The 23740-nt window shown below is 30.6% G+C and overlaps 1 long non-coding RNA gene across 1 annotated transcript in view; it reads left to right on the forward strand.

Annotated features, from left to right (window-relative positions):
- Nucleotides 1-20791: 20791 nt before the first annotated feature.
- LOC129962071 (uncharacterized) overlaps nt 20792-23740 on the forward strand; it is a 56245-nt gene continuing 53296 nt past the window's right edge. The window contains exon 1 of the long non-coding RNA XR_008783878.1: nt 20792-20862. This is a non-coding gene — a long non-coding RNA (uncharacterized LOC129962071). The remainder of the gene's footprint in view (nt 20863-23740) is intronic.

The raw sequence follows: 23740 nt of genomic DNA on the forward strand, positions 1-23740 counted from the left end.
AGAATAGTTTAAAAAAAGTGCGGATAAATTAGGACTAGGTTCAAACTTCATCTTTCAACAAGAAAACGATCCGATGCATATTGCAGGAATTATCAAGTTATATATGTTTTACCACTGCAACTAACAGCTACACACGCCAAGCCAATCTCCAGATTTAAATGTTGTAGAAACATTTAGGATCCATCCATGAGCAAGAAGTGACAGGTAAAGAAGATCTCAAGAAAGTCTTAAGGGAAGAGTGGGGCAAAATTTCAACTGGAAAAACCAAAAAAATGGGTTGTTGTTACCAGCTGCAGTATTGTTGGTATTACCTAAGCTATTGCAAGCTGTAGGGTACGCAAAAGGCTTTGCAACCAAGTATCAACATGCTTATAGTAACAAAATTCTTAATATTGTGTACTCATTTTTGTGACATTTGTTTTCGGTTAAGTGCTATATTTATTTATTTTTATATAAAAATACATTGTGTTACATAATTTTTTCTTCGCATACTGGAAAGGATCAGGGCAAGTATCATTAGTAAAAACCGCAATTTCCTTACAGCAAAATTTAGTCTGTTAAGTAAAAACGTATATTGTATTTGATCAGAGAAATACTCCATTTTGGGACGAACTGTATATCAAATTAAACATTTATTAAAAACGTTTTACGTTTATTCCGTTACATTATTACATTCCTTCCTTCTTCTTTTGAAAAAGAGTAATAAATTTCAAATCTGAATTAATAAGATGATATATCACGTGATTTATGAATTTATTCTTTGTCCATTATGAATTACATTAATATACAAGCTACAACTCAGATTAGCTTAAATTGATCAAAAAATTTCTCCTGACAAAACGTAGATAAGTTAATCGATAATGAATATTATAATCTAAGCTGTCAAGATATTGATCTGTTGAAAGATATTGATCTCAACTTTTCCAGGAATGGGAAATTTCAAAAGAATTTTTATAATCGGCAATTATCTGTTCTTCATTCACGTATAAGAAATAATCAGTTAAAAAAAACACTTATTATCGAGAATGAAAAGTAAATGATTTATCGTATATTATCTCTACCAACTCTGTCCCGTAAGTAAACACCTATTTCATAGCAAAACCTTTTATATATAATAGAAAATTTCATGTTGATAGATTGAAATGACACTTAATTGATTTCATAAAGAATCAGGTTATTGACAAAAGAAGAATTATCAGAAAAAAAATATTTAGCAAAAACTCGTGAAAAATGGCGGATAAAAGGCTTTTATGATAATAAATATTGTATTCTGCCATGGTTTACAAATGCTTTTGACAGCTTGTATGATGATGAAAAAGATAATTTTCACTGCCTTATTGACTTATTGCCTTATTTTGCAGATTTTTCACACATCAACACCACTGCTGAAAGAAGTCTCACTATTTATAATCTAAACTTTTAGAAAAGTAAAACTAGCACAATATTTTATTTTCAAATATCAATATAATAATTCATCTTGCTTGTTTTAAGTGATGCTTTTGAACAAAACCTATTATATCTCCACTAGTAAACCTAAATACTTATCTTTCTTTAGATATTAATGGGTGAAGGTTGCCAGAAATATGAAGTGCCTGTTTTTAAAAAGATAAATGGCAAATAAATATGCTTCTTGAAAGATGAAATTTTCAATTTCATTCTTATTCCCATACTACATATGACATTCGAAATCTGTTCTGTATGATGAAGATAAAACGTAATTCTCATAGCATGTCCTTTCACTTTAATGTTTGATAGAACTTATGATGCAAATTAGATAAAAGCATTATGATGTAAAGAATTACATGCTTAAATAATCGTCAAAGATTCTGATGACTGAAAGACTTGAAGACCATATTCTACTAAATTGAGATATTTGCCAACTGATATAAATATAAAAGCAACGAAACTGGCACCAAATTAAATTAATCTGAAGGAGCCGTTATAAAATAATTATTAGAATGTAATAGGTTTTTCAAAGAGGGATTTTAAGTTTGTTCTCCCTCAACGTATGCCATTTAATTTGGCCGATTTTATAAGCATAAACAAACAAAGGACAACATAATTCATTTTGTTGATGATTTATGTATACATTTCTAGGAGGAAAAAAATTGTTCATCAATTTTTTAAGATACTTCTATCTTGAAATATTTTTGCAGTAAAACGTGTCAAAAATGGAATAACAAATGTATCCACAAATCTCTTGGCTTGGTGAAAGGAAATCTTGGAGTATTTAGAATCTTCACACATGGATATGAACTCTATAAAGTAAGAAAATAATAATATTTGGAAGTTTTAGATATACTTTAATTTTAAATTGAGTTTTCTGCGAAATATTTCATATTTACCATACAATGAAAAATTCTAATCTTTTAGTATCGGTTCATTCAAAGACAAAATATCAGTATGACTTTTCTTCAAAACCTAAATGGTTTCTTAAATATAGTCGCAAGCTAAATTTTCTTCTATGGATTCTTTACTGGATAGGTCTCCTCACAGATTCTGGTAAGCGAGAAAGAATCGTTTATGTGTTTTTTGCCCTTTCGATTGTGATAAATTCTGACAATTTGAAACTCTTCGTTGAAGCTCAATCTGGTAATTTTTACAATAGATTATCTTTGCTTCATTCAGCAAGCTTTATGTTAAGTTCAGTCACTTGGTATTTATTCAAGAGAAACAAGAAGTACATGTCTAAACTTCTGATCGAACTTAAACAAGCGCATCCGTTCTCCCTCACCAAGTTTCAGATTTTCTTGTTATTCTTCATCTTTGGTACGCTTTTTGAATTGTCCATTCTACATGTACTGGAACAATTAGAAAGGAAAACTCCGATGATAATATATGGCTATGAACTAAATAACCCTTACATTGGCACAATATTTCGATTTATTAAGATTTTCTTTGCATTCTTTTTGCATCCCGTGTGGGCAAATTTTTCATTATTCTTATACTGCATGTTCTGCAGGTGTATAGCTAGATTATTGCATAATCTTACAAGAGAGATTCAAAATTATTCCCCACAATCTTTTACAGTTGAACGGCAAACGGAAATCTTGAGGCGTCAGTCAAAAATCGTTGATATCATTCACTTCATGCAAGTTGTATTTTCTACGCCAACGTTCTTAATATCTATAGCACATTTCACAAACTGTATAGCTGTCCTAGCCATCATCATTAGCAATTATCTTACCCAAGGATTTGTGATGTTACTTCAGTGGATTTTAATGTTAGTGAATTCCTCTGGAGGTCTCTTGGCAAGCTTATGGGTAGCAGGGAGAATACCGTTGGAGGCAGGAAAGTTAACAGAAGCGTTTCGTAAGAAAATGAGGCAAAGATTACTTTTTGTTGGGAAAGGTGATGAATCCTGTGTCGAGAAACAGCTGCCAAAAATATCTAGTTTTGTGCTATCTGGATGTGATATCATTTATTTCCAAAGAAGTTCTATCCTTGCCTTGTCAGGGACCATTCTTACATACACTATTCTAATTATTACTAAGGTTTAAACCTGAATCTAATGTGTAAATATAACTGAGTTAAAAATGGCAGAAAAATGTATCAATGTTGTTAAAAAAATCAAAAGTGTGGATTCAAAAAAAATTCTACTCAGTGAGAGTTTGAATTATTTGTATATTAAAATATTTTCTATGTCTGTTAAATATATTACTTTCCAGATTTATTGGTTGAAAAAAGGGACACTTAAGCATCGGGATCCTGTAGAAGAAGAATAAAAAAGAATGTAGATCTTGATATTACTAAGAAAGGATCCAGGAGAAAGGAAATACATTTAAAATTTACGATTTCTGCCTGGCTTTGAAAAATGATTTGTCAGCTTTTTTTATCTACAAATGCATCCAGTTTATCTGCTCTGCTGAATTTACAGCATAATGTCATCACAAAGCTGATCAACGTTGTTAAACGCAGAATTTACAATTTAGTCAACAACGTTGATCAATGCTATTAAATATAAAATTTATAATATAGTTTTCACAATATTGTTCAAAGTAGAATTTTCTATATTTTTACCACAATATTCAGTTTATTAATAAATAATAGTTTCAGAGACCTTTTGGACTAAAATCACAAATGAAATAAATTATTAAACTAAAAAATAATTTTGTGTCAGAATTTTACGGAGGTAATGCGTTTTAAAATTTTGGTGCCTTTTGAATATTGTTGCATATTGTACAATATTGTTGATATGACATTTGGTATTCTAAATATAGCAAACAAACATTGTTCTGTTTTATGGCACTATTGGGTTTGGTAGGATTGTTTATCTATATCCAAAATAAATTCAGGTTGGTAACTAAATTTAACCAAATTAAAATTAGAAATAAATATTAAGTTTACAGCCAAAGAATCAAAAAGAAAGATTAAATGAATCCGGCCCGAAGACTTTCTCAAGGGTCACCCTCAGGCAAGGATTCAAACCAGGGATTTTTTCTGTGAGGGGTCTGACTTTCGTCCAACAAACTGACTCCTCATGACCCGAAAATACCAGAAAATTGAGGTTTTGGAGATAAATTAGTATCACAAGATTAAAGATAATTATACTCAAACAAGTAAAAACATTTGCAATAAAACAATCCAAATAAGACCACAGCAAATCAAACCACAAAATACATGAAAATAGAACCAAAATAATATAAACAAAAAGCAAAATACTTACAAATTGAAAGTACAATTCCGAAGAAAACAACTTGAGGTAAAAACTTGCTATTGCAAATGCCTTTCGTTAAATTAAACTAAATTTAATTTTTCCGCGTTTAAAGCTATATACGCTACCACGTTTCGTCATAATACATCGTCATCAAAATTGAAGCGCCATCTATTGAGTTAAAACTCAAAGCTAACAAACTGGAGGAAGTCAGAAATTAAACAGACCCCTCTTATCAAAACGTTAACTTTTTCTCTCAATCTAAATTTCATGCCCCTTTCCATTAAATCTCTTAAAGAGTTAGAGATAATTTTATATAATTTTCAATTTCCCTGTTATAATATGTCCTTTGTCAGCAATCTATAATTTAAAAATTATAGTTTACATCAAAAAAATAAAGTTTACATTAAAAAAATCTTACTTTCTATCGGACAAGATTTGGATATTTTTATTTTCAAATTATCTAGGAAATACCATTGGCCTCCATAAGGTTTCAGAGAATGGAAAGCAAGGATTTTAGAAGACATTAAAACAAAATTTAATGCAGACAACGTTAGAACTAAAGAACGAAGAATTTATTTCAACAAAGCATTGAAAAAAGAAATAAAAAATTTAAAAGAGAGGTTTGTTATTGCAGTAATAGATAAATCGGCAAATAATTTTGGTTTAATTTGTAAATATTATTATAAAGAACTTCTAATTAATGAATATAACTCTAATTCAACTTACAAATTAATTAGCACCGGGAAAAAAGAATTGGATAAAAGGATGCTAGCTTTCGCTAAAAAAACAAAAATCAAAACTTGCTCTTTAAACTACCCTTACCTCTTCCCAACAATAAAATTTCATAAAAAACCAATAAATTTTAGATTCGTAACTTGTAGCACCGGCAGTTACAATTACTATACGGGAAAACATTTCTTTAAATACTTAAAAATTGTCCTAAATAAAATTAAAGATGAAGATAATTTTATTATCAATAGTAACAAAGATATTTTGGACTTTCTAAAAGATAACAATATTAATAAGCTTAATACTTATGATTTTGAAAATTTGTACACTAATCTACCTCATGAAAAGTTAATAGATGTCTGTTCAATTATATATGCAGAATATTTAAATAGAGATATTATTACAAAAACTAATTGGTTAGAGTTATGTAAATTTAATATTAAAGAAAACTATATTTTTAAAGGAATAAATTTTTATAAACAAGTAAAAGGAATTCCAATGGGAACAGCTTTTTCAAGTGCGTTAGCCAATATTTTCCTACATTATTACGAAAAAGAAATAATTAAACTTAACTTAATAATAGGCTGGAGATATATTGATGACTTAATTTTGTTAGATGTGGATAATCCTAATGATATTATTAATTGTTACCCAGAAGATTTAGTTTTAACTCAAACAAACGAAAATCAACTTAAAGCTAATTATTTAGATTTAAATATAGAAATTGTTAATGGAAAAACTTTGATAGGTGTTTATGATAAAAGGGATGAATTTAACTTTAAAATAATTAAACTTAGTAACTACCATTCTAATTTAAACTCTAAAATTTTCAAAAATTTGCTATTTTCACAATTTAACAGGATTAAAAAAATTTGCAATAATAAAAGTTCTTATATTTTAGCAACAAACAATCTCATTAAAAACTTAACTACTAACGAATTTCCCAAAAACATTTGCAATATAGAAGTTTTGATAAGAGAGGATCTGTTTAATTTCTGACTTCCTCCAGTTTGTTAGCTTTGAGTTTTAACTCAATAGATGGAGCTTCAGTTTTGATGACGATGTATTATGACGAAACGGGGTAGGCGTATATAGCTTTAAACGCGGAAAAATTAAAATTGTTGTTTCTTATGGCACTTGCCATGGACAAGCCCGCTGTTCGAAGACAGCCGATTTTAGCCTGAGGGGGAGCACCTCTTGTTTTTATAGTAGCGCCATCTAGGGCCAAGAGAACGACTTAGCTACACACACGTCACAACCCTTTTTACGGGGCGGACTTCATTCACACATATCATTTACTCACAGATCGTAATTTAGACTTGAATCAGAGAACGATCACCCCTGATCCAGTACCCCCAGTGGTATTACTCTCGACATGGAGGACTTTTTGACCACGATAGATTTAACGCGCGTCAGCCACCAAGCACGCGGGGAATCTTCGACCGGCGGGGTTCGAACTCGCAACCTAATGGAGGCTCTACCAACCAGGCTATCACGGCCTAAAAATGTAAAAATTAAATTTAGTTTAATTTAACGAAGGGCATTTGCAATAGCAAGTTTTTACCTCAAGTTGTTTTCTTCGGAATTGTACTTTCAATTTGTAAGTATTTTGCTTTTTGTTTATATTATTTTGGTTCTATTTTCATGTATTTTGTGGTTTGATTTGCTGTGGTCTTATTTGGATTGTTTTATTGCAAATGTTTTTACTTGTTTGAGTATAATTATCTTTAATCTTGTGATACTAATTTATCTCCAAAACCTCAATTTTCTGGGATTTTCGGGTCACGAGGGGTCAGTTTGTTGGACGAAAGTCAGACCCCTCACAGAAAAAATCCCTGGTTTGAATCCTTGCCTGAGGGTGACCCTTGAGAAAGTCTTCGGGCCGAATTCATTTAATCTTTCTTTTTGATATCTTTCTTTTTCATTCTTTGGCTGTAAACTTAATATTTATTTCTAATTTTAATTTGGTTAAGTTCATTTTTGTTTTAGTTGTAGCAGCATTAGCGCTCTCTAAATACAATGTATATTTTATATTTTATTATATAGACTCAGGAAATTTTATATAGGTGTTTTTGCACATTGTTTATTTATGGATTGATAGTTTCTTAACTAAATTTAAATCAGTTTTAATTTAAATACAGAACAGTTGAAGTTGTGATAAATTGATAACTATAATAATATTATTGCCATGCATCTTGGATTTCGCACTTTCTGTTGTCTTTTCTAATTAATTATTGAGTTGGCGAAATTGATAACAGACAGAAAGAATTAGAGTTCAGCCATGTTTTTGTTGTTGAGAAGCTCCGTGTACATAATGTTGATAAAATAGTTTATATAAAAAGATCTACTTCAGTCACAACAAATATAAAGCAGTCAATACATTACAGAAGTCCAGTTGTACCGAAGTGAGAGGACCTCGGAAAATAAAAAAAACTAAAGATGTAGTTTTCCATCAAGCACATAAACAAAATAAAAAAGAAAAGAATATAGGATTGTAAGTGCAATTAAAGCGACGGTATGAAAAAACGTCTATTATCGCAATGACAGGAAGGAGGAAATTTAGTGTTTGTTAGACTCGTACCAAGGGATTCACAATTTAGGAGAGAAAGGATCAGAAAACATGGGAGAAGACGATACGACAATTTTATTATAATTAACGAACAGCAAATAATTGTTTTATATGTTTAGTACAGTCATTTGTACAGCAAGTAAATGTTTTATGATGGCAACATTATATGTCTTAAAAAGTTATAAGACTAAAAAATATATTGATCTAGAGCAAAGGTGTATATATATGAGCTATATGAATTTGTCGTATATATATGAATTCAAACGTGTGTGTGTGCTTGGGGAGGGGTGCGTGTGAAATTCGGATTGAAGAAGCAGTCGTTGAATTTTCTTAATGGTTTGTCATTCCTTTCAATGTATTATTCATATTATAATGAATATACTTATTTTTAAATGCATAAATACAAAGAGTAAAATGGTGTAAGACATTTTTTTGCTGAGATAACCTTTAAGAGTAAGTTAATTAAAATATTCGAGTGAAATTTCTAGAAATCATTTATCCTATCGAATTAAAGTATTCACCAAAAGACGGATAGAAAAAATAAAGGCATGCAAAATTTAAGACAGTAATTTTTCGTTGAACAACTGCAAATTTTAATATTTTGATCATAAAAAAAGAGAAAAAGTGAAGAATTCTCGTCAGTTTGGTATTTTTGAACAATATTATGCTGACAAAAAAAAAAAAAGAAATTCAATCATGTAATATCACTCTGTCCATAATATTTTCACTTTGAAACAATGAAAGTATACAGTCGCTAAAAGCCAAGCTCGGACACCAAAGGAAAAAAAAACTTGTTCTGCCAAAATATTTTAATTAAAATAAATTTTTTAAAAAAACGAAGAAAGTATTTTTTATAACAATGAATTTATTGTACAGTTAAAAACAAAACCAAATTGCGCCAGTTTATAAATTATAATTAACAATTTAGAAATAAAAGTGAAATTTGTGAAAAAAAAACAGCAAGCCAAACTCCGGCATCTCACAATAAGTACGAAATAATTGCAACTCTGGGGAGAAGATAACTGGAACTTTTATAGTTAACATTATAGTTGTTCAAGGAAATTTCCAAATAGTGTTATTTTTATTTACTGTGAGAGTAAACATTAAAATGTCAAGGCAAAAGGGGCTAAACGAGTCTTGAGTTAAGAAAATTGATTATTACACATGCTGAAGATGGAAAGTATGTATCAGAAATATCAGAGCTTGTCGACAAAAATCATTCAACAGTTCATGGAACGCTTCAAAACCAATAATCATGTGGAAAATAAGTCTATGACAACCCAAAATAAAACTTTCACTTAAGCAAATCTGCGATATTTAATAAGAAATGTAAAAGCAAATCCGTTTTTTAGTGCACCAAAACTAACTATTATTGTTTAAAATGATTTAGGATGAAAAAGTCAGCCTATCAACGATAAGAAATGCCTCCATAAGGCAGATCGCAATAGAAGAAAAGCCAGATAAAAGCCTTTCATACATAAGCGAAATCAGATCCAGGATTTAAATTTTCAAAACAAGAAATTAAATTCGAAAAAAGTGTGAAAACAAGGATATTTCTTAATGGAAAAATGTCTTATTTACTGACGAAAGCAAATACGGTATTTGTGGATCTGATGGCATGTCTGATATCTGGATAAATTTGAACAAGGAATTGCACACCCAAAATTTGAAAGCAACTATGAAGCATGGTGGCGGATCAGTAATAGTCTGGGGATCGTTTCCAGCTACTTGTCAGGTACCCAGCATTTTATTGAAGAGAGAATGGATCGATATTTCGACATTTAAAATAAAAATTGCCATAATATGCGCAGAAACTCCCTGTTGGCAACAACTGGCGATTTTACCAGGATAATGATTCCAAACATAAAGCTCATTAGCGCGTTCCTGGTTCTTATATAATTGTCTTGAGAATACCTTAAGAAAAAAGTCCAAGAACATGTCGTTTCCAGCAAAAATGAATTTAAAAAGTATTATTGCAGGAATATGAAAATATTAAATTTAATTTCTGTTGAAATAAAAATTGCGTTGTTTTTAAAAATTAAAACAATCTCTGCCTAAATGTCTTAAAATGGCTATTAAAACAAGGGCTTGCATATAAAATATTAATTCATTTTAAATGTTAACTAGTTTTCAAAATCTTCTTATCCGTCCGACTTTGGATTGTGCATTATTTTTTGTTCTCTTTTGCTTTTTGCCGTAATTTCTGATTAAAATGAATTAATTTATAATTTTTGTCATTTGTTTTTATAATTGCAATAAATATGCTATTGAAAATTCATTTAACAATGTTACTTATCGTTTTAAGTTAAAAAATTTTGATTATTTTATTATCTTTTCTTTGGTGTCCAAGTTTGACTTGGAGCAAATGTATATGTTGAATTATTGAATTTGCCACCTTAATTGAAATAACTCTTAGAGGCACTTTCTATATGGAAAGAAAGAAGAGAAAAAGTCTTGTCACATTAAATGACAATTCTAAGCATTTTATTGTCTTTATATGTTCATATGTTAAAATTTATATTGCCTATATTGTCTGTTTAAATAAAAGTGGTCTTGACATTTTTTTTTATCTCGTCTGTTGACTTAGGATTCACCTCCCTCTAAATATCTACTTCGTAAGTGCACAATTTGAATGTTTAGCAATGAATGGCTAACAATATAAAAAGGAAATAAAAGTAATGCAATAACAGCCACTCCACAGAGAATATACTTTGAAAGATCGGTCGCGGCTGAAGAGTAATGAAAAATTCTAGAAATTAATAAGGAAATTTCATAAGTTTGGATGTAAAAAGAAGAAATTTTATGAAAGTGTTGTATTGACAAAATAAATATATAACGATTTTCACTTAACAAAAGTCACCTTTATTATATTTTATTTCGTACTTATTTCTTATTTTCTTCTTAAATTGACCTTTAAATAAAATTTTTGTTACCGAAACTGCAATTTGAACATCGTTTATAAGTATCATCTTGGAATTCTCTAAAAGCGAAAAAATCAGTACTGCAAGATTAAAGTGTAAATAGATCCTTTAAAAAAAATGTCTCTTTTCTTCTGTAATCTAATATATAAAAATGAGTTTTTGCTTGTCGTATCTTATGCGCTGCCGTAGCGTTCACACAATGGCGATAAAACGAAACGATAAAGCGTTCACACAATGGCGAAGGTTATATTTTAATACCGACAGTTGACAAAAGACAAACATATATCAAACAAAATAAATTTATTATAATTGATGTCAATCAATGTGAGTGAAATGAAAGCGGAAATATTTAGTGAAAGCTCTAATTTTTTTCTTATCATTAATGAATAGTTTTTGTCTACACAGGATGTTGTCATTCAACGCGCACTATATTTTGTCTGCGCTAAACCGTACTTATTAATCAGAGTTTATCTCACACATGCAAAATAGAATTATTATTATCGATGCATATCAAGTTAAGTTATATATAATGAAATTTTCCAGGGCAAACAGTCATTTTATCCATTTATTCAGTGAATCGTCAAACGATATTTCGGTTATACAAGCGCATATCGTCTTGATTGCTTCGACAAAAAATATTTCCCCATACGTTAGTCACTTAATAGATCTACCAGCACAGCACGTAGAAATAAGCCAATTCGAGCTTCCCAAACAAATGAGGAACGGCAAGCGACCGATGAAGCACGTACTTCAGAATCTCAAGATCAACATACGGCAAGAATCGAAAGACAACGTTTATATACTACCTGATTACGCGCATCAAAATCAAAAGGCCAATAGGCGGCAAGAATCGAAGCAACTATTCTTAACTGAAAGTCGATTGGTGAAAATGTGCTCATTCCACGCATTCCCATTATTCCCACCGACATGGCTTTTGATTCCAAACGACTGAAGTTCCCCAATCGACTCGCATTCTTGATGGCCAACAACAAGGATCAAGGTTAATCACTTCAAGTGTACGGATTGATCCTAGAAAATCCATGTTTCTCACATAGTTGTTGTTGTATGTTGGATACTTACGAGTCTGTCAGCCAAGAAATTTATTTGTTTTTGCTGAAGACGGAAAAAAAAATATTGCCAACCCTAAAACTCTTGAATAACAAATAAAGTCAAAAATAGAATAAATGTTATTTGTACTTCTCTATATATTATTAAATTTCAGTGAATGTATTCATTTCCGATAAGAAAATGAATATCATTCTTTCTTTTATTCCTAATTAAACAAGACAGCCATTTTAAATTTCGAACGATACCAAATAATTTACGAAGAAATAATTTACCAAAGTATTTCTTCTGCGGCAGCAACGGCCATATACCAGCTAGTCCCTTATAAAAAATCCAATTCCGCCAATCCAGCCAAATTAAGGTTGCCACTCATTGATGAGTTAAAATAAATTAAAGAGTGGTTAGAGAAAGTCAAAAGGTACCACAAAAAATTGTCTCCATCGAATTTCTGCATAACGATTAAAAGACCCCAGTTCTCCCCAGTTTTCGGATGTTCAAAATGTAAAAATTGTAACTTCGAGAAATAACTTTCTTTTAACCAGCGGTGATTCAAATTCAAAAAGACAAACGAAAGCAGATGAATCCGAAGGATGTTCACATAAGACAGATTGGCCATTTTCAGACCCCCAAGAGGTGAAATATCAAAAAGAGAAAAAAATTTCATACGTGCAGCTATGTCCTAAAAAAGGTGGTGGGGGAGGTGATCCGATTTATAGCTTTATCTTGTAGCATTAACTTTTCTTTTTTTAAAGGATTCTAAGATAATACTTAAACATACTTATAAGGGTTTAAAAGTGAAGTTTCGGTAACAAAATATTTATTCAAAATTAATTTAAGAAGAAAATATAAAATAAGTAAAAGTTGATTTTTGTTAAATAAAAATCATTATCAATTTACTTTGGCAATGCAACAAAAGTTTCATTTAGTTTGAGGTGCTTAAACTCTAATTTTGGTATTAAGCAATGAGCACTTTTCAGTCAAATTCGGAATTATGAAAAGATACCGATTAGTATAAGTGAATCCGGATCAAATCTCAAAAATTGCATACTAGATCAAGTGGAAAGTAATAAATCCTGACATATTTGAAGTTCATCAGGGCAAGGTATCCAGTGAATCTGAATTTAATTGGGTTTTAGACTTGCAGCCACGCTATCAGGCAACCCTGGCCCTTTTCATACTATTGGATTGGAGGATTGATACTATTTTCGGCGAAAAATGGTGTAGCTATGGAGGCCTAGTGGTAAATGGATTTTGGAACAGGAGGGCTCCAGTGCTCAAACCGATTCTGAGTTGTGCCAACATTTGGGGTGGAGGATGAAGAAGGCTCAGATGTCGCCCTCATCAGCTAAATGCAGTTACAAATTAAGACAATTAAAAGCTATTAAAAGAGTCAAGCTGTTTTTAAAAAAAACTTTTTTTAATAATAAGCCGAGTGGCTTTCGATTTCTGCGATTTTTTTTCTTATACTGAGCCAAATTATAATTTTTAAATTGTACCATGTTCCAAAATTTCATCGTATGCTTTTATACATAACTATGTGAAGTTTTTCCTTCATACTGTTTTAACGAAAGTTTTTAAGTTCCCAAAATTTAGATACTTATCTTAGTTGAGTGAATGACGACTGCGTTCTCCTAACACTAACCACTAGTATAATCAATGTAAACGGAACTACGAGAATGCGGTACGCTGCATCTTAAACGCAATACGAATACTTAAAGGTTAAATTGTTGGATCTGGAGGGCAAAACAGTATTAACTTATTCATGGCGAGCAACCCAGCAGGTGCACGGTACATGCTTACAGTCTATTTCCAAACCGGATGAGGAAGATTAATCAAATACCTTTTCTTGTTGCGTCTCGTATTTCGATATTAAACTTTTCTTCATAGCTGAAGGTGAAAATGGAAATGGGATAATCTTCCAAACGTTTAAAGGGAGGGCTCTCTCATCATTACTTAATTTAAATTGACAGAGCAGATGTTGCAGGGCACAAGACTCTCGAAGTTCAAACTTAAGGGCATGTTTTGTATCTGTTTACTACTTTTGAAGTAACTTAAGTACAGAGCAATTTAATTTCGAAATGTAAGTGAACACACTAAGGTTTCTCACTTTAAAATGAATAGGTTTCTTATGATTAACATAAACCAGCGAAATGGGTCTCCCCAAAACTGTCTTGCATAAAGTTATCTCATTCAACCCTCATAAAATTTTGAACCTTCGGTAAGGCTACGAATACTTTGTATAGCAATGGTGAACAGTAACACTGAAAATATTGATCCGTACCTTGAAAAGTTAGCATTTTTACTCAATCTACAAAGTGGGGGTCCTTGGCGATTTTCTTGATTATAAATTTCTGGCAAGCGACTCATATACACGAAAATCAAATATGTGTTTTAAACGCGTTTTCACCATCCAATAGGAACTAAAATTTCGCACAAAACTGCAATGGCAGTCACAAAATTGCATACTCATTTTTATATGTTTAAACCTTTGTGATTCTGAGTTATCGCGTTTACGTGCTTCCGAAAGTACAGATCGACAGACGATCAACCCCTTATTGAATTTGGCTCAAAATGTGTCTACAATATTGATATTAAATATGTGTACCCAATTTTATCTATCTGGCTCACTTCGTTTGGCAGTTATCAGATTCACTTATGTTCCCTTAGACGAACGGACAGTCAGACTTCCTCTGAATAGATTTTGCTCCGAATTTGACAGAAATCTATAAATTTTATGTAAAGATCATAAATCAAATTTCATCCGTCTAGTTGAAAATGTTTTTGAATTATCTTTATCACAAAAAGGCAGGCATTTTTCAAAAAAAATCGAGCTCAGGGAGATTCGTCAAAATTCTGAATTTGAATTTTTTGACGATTACAATATTTTTTTCTATATTTCGTAAACGAGAAAGTTATAATCGACTTTTCGATGCCGACAGATATTTTTCTGAAGTAAAGGCATTAATACTTTATACGAACATTATCTTTATTCATATTTACGTAAAATTAAATCGGTAGATATGATAATAAAACCACATAACAAATGTAACGGCACGCGCCATTCAACGGCCCATTGGCTTTCTTGGTTCTGCTTTTAACCAGAATGGCAGCGTATCTAAAAACTGAAGCAGAGTGAGGTATTGTTACAGAATTACCAGAGTTTAATGACGCAAAGTAAAAATTTGGATAAGCTGCACCAAATGCTAAAATTAGATTTACTTGATCTAAGAAGCTTGAAATCAATAATAATGTACATTTTTTTTTCTTTTTTGCTACTACGAAAAAAAAAACTTTAGAACAAATGTATTGAAGTGCTTGTATTGAAATATCATTGTTTTAAATCTTTTTTCGCCTTTGTCTTCCTTAATGAAAAATTAACCTAAACGCATTGCTGTTTATCACAACCCATTAACTTGTTAAAAATTTAACTCGTCGAGGAGAGATTTATAATAAGATTTTGCCTGGTTCGTAGATAAAAATCTGTGATTTAGCCCAGAAGAATTTCATTCTCTGCTGGTGCATGACAAAGCAGAGGGTACTCACTATAAAGGAAGAAATGGGAACTGTGATAGATATTTCTAAACAAAGTTTTAATGAAAAATAATAGAAATGTGACGTGAAAACAATTGAAGTAGAGATTATCATGTTTGCTTCGCGAGGTAGAAAATACAAAATGTCTCAAATTCTAATAATTTAATTCTCAACTTCCAGTAAAGCTTTCTTTCCTTTTATTTATAGCTTAAAAGAAATAATTATTTATTTATATTCATATTTCGAATTAACTACAGGACCATTTTGAAATGAAAATTGACGTTTTACGAAGATGGCACTTGAGTCCCGGTCATTCTGAGCTTTGACATCATACCAATAAAAAAGACATTTGACATCATGTGACTAGCATTTGACACCATTTAATTTAGCAGAATCAGGTATCCCGACACTTAAGTCTAGATGCTGTGACTCTCTCATTTCTTTTTATATGCACTAAGCAAGGACCGCGGTAGCCTGGTGGTGAGGTCTCGGCGTCGGAACAGCAGGGTTTCAGGTTTAAGACCTGATTACGCCGAAGACACGTCGTGTAAGCGGGTCTAGTGCATGCCAGTTTCCTCGGAACCAAACGTCCTTCCGCTGATGTGGATTAGAAGTTTGGAGAGGGAATGCCAGTTCAGGTGACCGAGGTTCAAAATTGCGAGGTCCGTCCCAAAATAGCCCTAGTGTTGCTTTAAAACGGGACGTTAATATAATTAAACTGTGCATTAAGCAACACTATGCCATTTAAGAAAATAGATTAAAATTTCACTGAACTCTTTATCTTCACCAAATATTTAAGATTGCCAATTGTGAATTCCTTTTTTAGAATTTTTCTAAGCTTTCTTTATTGTGGCAGTACATTATCTAAATTTTCTCCGAACTTTACAAACTACTTTCAGATGCCAAATTTTCTCTTTCCCTCTCTTTAACTCTTTCATCTGTGAAGTTTTAGAATGCGTCATGCTTTACAGGCATGTATGCACGTCGTCAAGCATGTTTCTCCTGCTGTAGCAGTTGCAATACCCTATCTTCTCTTTTGGATGGTAGATGGCGATGCCTGATCAGGTACGCATCCCCTAGTGCATTGCGAGTATAAGAGAAAGAGATGATATGCCGTCCTGTTAAGCTGCGAGTGTGAATGTCTTGTCTTTGTGTTTGTTTAGTGTGAAATGTGATTATTTAAAAATTTTCCCGAAAACATACGTTCTGTTGCTTCTACTACCCGGATCATAATGATCTACATTCCACCACAATGCAATATTATCTGCAACACTTTTCAATTTCTGATATAAGTCAAATTTATTTTTGCTATTAATATTATTGCTCTAAAATTTAACCCATGAGATGATTTGACATTTCAGCATAGGATGATGATTAAAAAAAAATGTTGCGTTTTTTTTAAACATCATTTTTATCAAATTGCTCGAAGAAAAACTTCAATACTTATCAGATGTTTACAAAATAAAATAAAGAAAGAATAATGTTACCTTTTATATGAAGAGGAAATTTTCATTTACTTTGACATATCCTTTTCAAATATCACCTCCAGACAATACTATTCATGATTCATGATAAAAAATCCTCGAACTGATTCCATAGCGTGACAACTTAATTAAAATGTGTCGAAATTAGACACTTTTTAGGGAATGGAAAAATGATTTTTTGCGACTAATATTAACCTCCATATTCATTCATATATTGTGTGAAAGTAGTCATATAATGACATTAAATTCTGTAACTTTAAACTCAAATAAACAGATAATAAGATTATATACATAGAAAATATTTATTTTAACAAAAACATTAATTGTATCAACAGTAATTTATTTCATATTTTTAATTAAACAAATTTTTCTTTAAATTTTATATTGCGATCTGCGAATACATTGTTTCATCTCATTCCCCCTTCCCCACCATCAGCAGTTTTTTTTTTAAAGTTTAGTATACTTTATTGCATTATTTCTAGAAACTAACATTTCCAGTTCATTTTTACACATCAAACAAGTTCATTAGAATAACAAACACGAAATTTATATCAAATTAATTTCATCGTATTTGAATAGCTGTGCTGTAGATTTTGGGATGCGTAGAACAAACTTTTTTATTGTATAACTTAGGTTGCAGTATTAACTTAATATTAAATAATAATTATTATCTATTGATCCATCTATCTAAAGGATGATAAGGTTTATAAACTGCCATAATATCAGTCATTTCGATAGACGAGATCAAAAAAATTGTTCAAAATGTTCTGTACAATAGATCGTCGAATTCAGAGTTACCAAATATATTTATTGTGTTGTAAGTAGGGATTGCAATATCGGACAAAAATTTCAATACCGGTATTCGGTATTTTTTAGATCTTAATACCGGGATACCGGTTTTAATAACGGTATTAGAAATTTTAGAAAAAGAAAGAAAACACAGGTGTTTCTATGTTTTATTTGCCAGTTTTATAAGAGAGTGTAAATATCACAAAAAATAATATGTAACTTATAAATTATGACAGTACATAAAGAATCACAAAAAAGTAAAGGAACAACTTATTTATTTAAATCACAAAAAAAGTGTGAATATCACTATTCAGTCTGTGGTACTATGACAGATTTTTGAAATGTATCTTAAAAACATAATGCATCAATTGTACTGTCTTTAAGCCTGAAAAGTAATTTTGTGTGAAAATTACCAGCTGTCGAAAACGCTCTTTCGGCATCTACGTATCTTAGAATCAATTATTAACATATATTCTGTTTTATTTTCAGTTAGTATATATTTTTGTAATATGGCATTTTTTGTAGGGGAAAGTATAAATACCTTACAAATTTTTCGAACTTTATAAATTATAGGAAGCAATGGGTTAATATTTCATCCTCATTAGCAATATCTTCTTCAACAATTACATTGTCATTATCTTCATTGTATTGCACCAATCAACTTTCCAACTTTTTTCCTAACTGTTGCTCCATTAGTCGTTATGGATACAATATCTTCTTTCAGGGATAATCCATGTTTCGCTAATTTAGATTTAAGCAATTAATTAAGCCATTTATTAGCTAATTAATTTCGCCCGTTAGGGAAACATAAAAACAAAAACGTATACTATTTTGCTATGTTGGCGATCCCTTAACATATAGTGGAGACAATTTAAAAAAATTTCTAGTAAATACCGAAAAACCGGTATTTAAACTTGTGAATACGGGTATTAAAAAATTGTAAAATGGCTCAAAATACCGGTATTGCAATCCCTAGTTGTAAGTATGTACTAAGAAATTTTTCGGAATTATGAATAAATTTTTAGTTAAAAATTAATCAAAAATTTGATATTCTTTTTCAATAATTTAGGAGCATTTAAATATTCAAAACTCGTTTTACACCATATTAAAATTCAATAATTAATCTTTTCAATGCTAATAATTTTATTTTGATATATTTTTTTACAATTATTATAAAATTTTTAATTAATTTCAAGTTTATTTTATAACAGTAACTTTTGATTATTTTAGTTAATGGATTATTACTCATGATCCAATGATATCAGACGATATCAGATTCATTTTTTGAATGTGCATTATATGTTACATAATTAAGATTAAATATTTAAAAATAATTTAAAGGCAGGAAAAGGAGTCCCAAAACCTTATAGTGCTAAACCTTATAGTTCGAATCTCATTATTTTCTTTTATTTCTAATTTAATAAAATTACTTTAAAAATTGTAGACTTGCTGTTTTCCGAATTTTGCTGTTCAAAAATGTGTTTTTCTTTGTTTGTTTCGTTTCTCATGTATCAAAGATTATGACATAAAGAAAAAGAAAGATGTTTAGTTTAGTTGCATTAACGTCCCGTTTTAAAGCAACATTAGGGTTATTTTGTGACGGAACTCATAATTTTGAACCGCAGTCAGATGACAAGAATGACACCTGAGCTGGCACCACTTCCCCTCTCCAAACTTCCACACCGGACCAGCGCGAAGACATTTGTCCCTGACAGATTTGACGGGCAGCAAGCCTGCTTACATGACGGGTCTTCAGTGAAATCGAGTCTCGGGCCTGAACACCTTCGGTTCCGAAGCCGAGACCTTGCCAAATGGCACCCCCCCCAAAAAAAAAATGTAAATTTTTTTTTTTAAAGAAGTTTGATGATTTTGAAGAACCAATTTTTATTTATTTATTTTTCTGTCAGTCTGAATCGATTCTTCTGATCAAATTTTGACCATCCATCTGTCATGCTTGTTATCTGTATTGTTTACATCAGCTTCAGAAACATCTTCGTCTTTTTTTTTTCCCTCGTTTTCTTTTTTTAAATCATTCTGAATTATTTCTCGACTTTGACACGTGTGTTTATTCTTTAAGTTCAAAACCGCCGCTAAAGATAACTAAAAGAGAAGTATTAAAAGGTTATTCAGGACATAAATTTTACACTTGACTTTGATCTGTAAACTGATTGATTCCGGATATCAGCTTAGTTTCCTTAGTTAAAAATATCTCCGCACTTGCATTTTCATGCTTTTACAATTTATTTTCAAATAGAAAGCTAATTCTATGGGTAAATTAAATAACTTAAAAAGCTATCCCTTGTCTTTTTGAATAAACTCTAATCATTTTTTAGATTATCAAATAAAATAAGCAGTACTAAAGCGATGCTTAATCAAAATGCTCAACAAACAGTTTTTTTTTTTTTTTTTTTTTTTTTTTTTTTTGTATAAGTATCCTGATTACTACTTTTTACTTTTCAACAAATTAACTGAGAAGATATAGTAAAAAGATTCAATTCTTAAAAATTAGCTTTTGAGCAGTTTTCTTTCCCAATTTTTGTTAACAAATATACCCTATATCTGGGGGCACGGCAGTGCCAAGTCGAGCAAAAACAAGCGGCACGGCGGTACCATCCTTTTCTCGAAGCAGTTCAGGCCATTTTCGACCCCCTATAACTTTGGTGTGGATAAAACTAGAAGCCTGAATTTTCAGTATCCAAGCAGGCATTATATAAACACGGTATATTTCAAATTTCATTAAATTTGCACCAGTAGTTTAAGAATTATAACTAGTCAAAGTTTGTGAATTTTGTCACTGACTGACTGACCGATCATCAAAACTCTAAGGCACTTCTAGCAGACATAGAAGCTCCAAATTTAGAATACAATTAGTGTTTAGTGTATAAATCATGGAAAAACTAAAATATGCGTGTAATAATGGATGGATCGATAAATTTCTCGAAATTTCGAGCATTATCCATTTTGTCGGCAAATTCGTCGCCAAGTCGCCAAATGGTCGCCAAGTTTGTCACCAAGCTCTGGAATCACTGGCTCGGCATCCGACAGCATCCAATACAGATTGCTGTAAAACGGTATTTCTTATGATGGCACTATTCGCGCCCGGAAGCAAAATTACAGGTTTGTAACAATATCTAATTTTAAATAATTCAATTTGAAGCTGTATTTATTTAAGCCATAAAAGATTTATAAAAGATCGCAGTAAACAATCAAATTTAATATAATATGTTAATGTAATCTAATTTAATGTAAAGATACATTGTATTTTCATGCGATGGCCAAGTGTATTTATTTAAACCATAAAAGATTTTTAAGATTGATATGGTCACTATAAGATGTTGTTAGATTAGCTAATTACGTAATAACTTAAGACAGAAGGACCCTTAAGTAGGGACTGAATAAATGGACCGACTTGGTATTACATGGGTCTCACAATTTTTTACGATAGAAGAACTGAGTTGCGAGACTTGGTTTTTTTTTTACAAGTTATGTTTTTGATGGCATCTTAATTTTTTAAGAATACAATATACATTAAAAATATGAAAACTTAAGCAAAGGTAGGATCTTTTATTTTATCAAAAAGCAAATTACTTGAATTGTGTATAAGAAAATGTTTCAAATATCTTTATTCATTTGTTGAATATGTTACATCAATGAAATGAGAATTTCATTTATGTAAGCCATTTTAGAAGGTTTTTAATATTTTCTATCAAAACTTGATTTAATCATTTTATTTAAAATATTCCATTTGCAGCAAATTTTTAATTGTAATTTGGAGCTTTCTTCCACTGTTGTATAGGCAAAAATTGTTACATATTTGTATAAATAAATCATTTGCATTTTTTGTATTAAGTGCCTCACCCATTGTTCGAACAAGAATTTTAGCACATTTTTAAAGAAAAATTATTTTTATTTAAACCAAATATTATAAATTTCAGTAATGTTAAATCAGTAAAATATTGTCTTTAACTAGAATGTCTATGTAAAAATGGAAACAGCATTTTAATAGCCGTGGAACAGTTTCAAATTCCGCAATTCTTTATCGTATATTATTCACTCCCCGCAGAAGTTTTTTAAAATTCCGAATGAATATTACAGAAATTTTTTACGTCATAAGAATTTTACATTCAGACATTTATGAAAACTTCAGGACAATAATTTTAAAAACTGAGAAACATTTCTTTGAGTACTCACCGTACGATAATAATAACTAAAATTAAAATAACGATACATTTCGTTAATAAATTTCTGTTATCATTAAAGCAAATGACTGGATTGTTTAACATCCCAAATGAGACGAAAGAATGAAGCTTTTAGACATTCTATTTCGGCTTCGCCCTTCTCATCTCAGTATGTAGAAAATTTTAATCTGAAATTGAGAAAACTTGCTCATTTTAGTAAATATTATCTATAATGATATTTTTTACCTATTTGCGGATATTAACTAATATAGTTTCTATTCTTAATTTATAACATGTAAAAACATTACTAAATAATATTTATTACATATATGCCAGGTTTGCAAATAATTAAAAAAATAGTTAATATAAACCGAATATTTGAGAGAGAAATGAACCATTTAAGTAAGTGGATAAAACTTAATGCATTATTAGATGTAATGAAAACAGAACAATTTCAAGAATGATAGCGACGGGCCGTTTTTACTTTATCGTATACGTATTACAAAGAAAGTATAGAAATCTTCAAAAAAAATTCGAAATCGATCTTTTGAAGAATCTCTACGTTCTAGACCACCTTGAGTTCGAAAAAACACATTTTTTTAAAAATGTCCGTCGTCTGTCGATCTATTACAAAGATAACTCAAATTTAATATAGGGTCTTTACGCCAGATTTGTCGATTTCTATCAAATTTTGAATAAAATTCGTTCAGAGGAAGGCCGTCTATCCAGCTGTTTCAATGAAAGAAAACAGTAATTACAAAATCAAGAGAGCTAGATAGATAAAATTCAATATATAGGTTTAGTAAATATAGTGTAGACACCTATCAAATTTTGAGCCAAATCCCACAAGAAATGGACCGTCTTTCTGTCTGTACTTTCAGAAACATGTAAACGCGATAATTCAAAAACGCAATGACTTAACTGTATCAAATTTGTTATGGGATTTTATGACTGCAAATGCAGTTTTGTTTCAAATTTTGGTTTCAATAGATTAATAAAAATGTGTATAAAATACATATTCGGTTTATGGACGTTATTAACCGCATTCTAGCGATCAATCGCCAAAAAACTCGCCAAGGATGATCCGGAAGATTCAGTCAAAATGCTAAATTCACGCAAAAAGTTAATATTTCGTAACTATTGTACGTCAGTGTCGTGTAAGGCGTTCTCGGAGATGACACCTTTATGAGAGAGTATACGAGAAAATTTTGGAAAGACCACTTCCGCTATATTTTAATTTTTTTTTTTTTTTTTTTTTTGAAAATCACATAAGTCAGATAGTATGATATGAAATTAATAATTTAAATGCAAACAACAGCGACAATCTTAATTTGTTATTGGAAACTTTATTTACATTTAATGTCAAGCTCCTAAAAATCTGAATCAAATAGCCTAAAACTGTGAAAACAGCGGAAGACTACTTTCTTTATGGCTTCGTTATTTTCTAAAACATGATTTCGATGGGGATTTTGTAACTTTTTCTCTGAATAACTGAGCTTAAAATGATAAAACTTGTAGATTTTAAAATAAAAACAAAAATACAACCTGGGGAAAAGATTACTTGTCTCCGGTATATTACCAAAACCATTTATTATCTACAGTGTTTATTTTTTTAACTACAAACTTGTAAATTTCTGCTTAATGAATTCAAACTGAGATGTAAAACTTTACTGAGTTGCGTGGATATTTTTTTCAGTGCGTCATTCTCATTTTGTTTTAATCCCAACACACTTTTATTTGATTTATTAGCATTCAATAATCAGATGTTTATGAGCTGTTTTTAGAACGATGGTTTAAAAAGATTTTATAATATTTTA

The sequence above is a fragment of the Argiope bruennichi genome, chromosome 2, assembly GCF_947563725.1.
Source record: "Argiope bruennichi chromosome 2, qqArgBrue1.1, whole genome shotgun sequence".
NCBI classification, from domain to species: Eukaryota; Metazoa; Arthropoda; class Arachnida; order Araneae; family Araneidae; genus Argiope; species Argiope bruennichi.